The following is a 1098-nucleotide window of genomic DNA, read 5'->3' as shown; positions in this document are numbered from 1 at the left end:
GTCATATAAACATATAGTATACATGCAAACTTTGTATTATACGTATACATTAAATAGCACAACAAATTTCTTCCTGCTTACTTTTTTTTGTTAAAGTACTTTTTATTCCTTTTGTGTTTTTAATAACTCGTTAGATTTTGATATGCCACATACCTTAGCGAATAGTGAGTTTCCTACAAACTAAAATAAAATGAATTGGTTTACAAAATATTTGGTATTAGTATAGATTATATTATTACATTTCATTATTTAGATGTGATAAAATCATAATGAAAACATTTATAAATTTATAGATCTTATGTTTTACTGCTATATAAAAATTTATAACGGTTATAAGATATATTATGTGTTATACTACTAATTCATTTTAAAAGTTAATATTATTATCTTAGCAAAGATTACTATTTGTGTATGTTAGTTAGAGACTTTCTTTTGGGCCACTGAGACAATATTCACTGAGACGATATTTGTTCACCAATCCCTCGACATACAAAACCTATGAAAGATGACACGTAGTTCGTTTCATAAAATACTCGATTTAATATTTTCTTATAAAATATTATTAGTTTTATAAAATATTTGTTATAAAGTGGTTTTATTGTATGATAGATTTATTCCAGTTACCAAAAAAGAATAGGAGAAGATAGATTTATTCATCAAATCGTTCTTCTTCCCTAATTTGTTTTTATTTTTTTCTTCGCTTTCTTTTCGACTCCTGCAATTTTCTTTTTTCAATTTTTTCAGATCTTTTCTTAACTTCTTCAGATCTTATTTTTTTTGAAAAAATTCAGATTTTTCTTTATGCTTTGACGTTTACTTTAATTTCTTTTAATATAGTGTTTATTTTCTTTCATTGATCATACATCATTTGCTTTTAAATCCAATAGTTGCAATAACTTCTGGGATTTTTGACTTTTTTTCTTCCCAACACACTCATTTTCTTGTCTTCGCCTTTTTTCTATCCTTGACTTATTTTTTTCTTTTCATTTGCATGTTTCAGATCTGACTTCTTCGAGAAGAACGTGGAGAACCATTTACACATCACCACCGACGCTGTTTACATTTACCATATTTGCAACTGAGCACTGGCTGTTGGCT

This window comes from Brassica oleracea, chromosome C4, assembly GCF_000695525.1.
Source record: "Brassica oleracea var. oleracea cultivar TO1000 chromosome C4, BOL, whole genome shotgun sequence".
Taxonomy (NCBI): domain Eukaryota; kingdom Viridiplantae; phylum Streptophyta; class Magnoliopsida; order Brassicales; family Brassicaceae; genus Brassica; species Brassica oleracea.
This window is presented reverse-complemented; position numbering follows the sequence as displayed.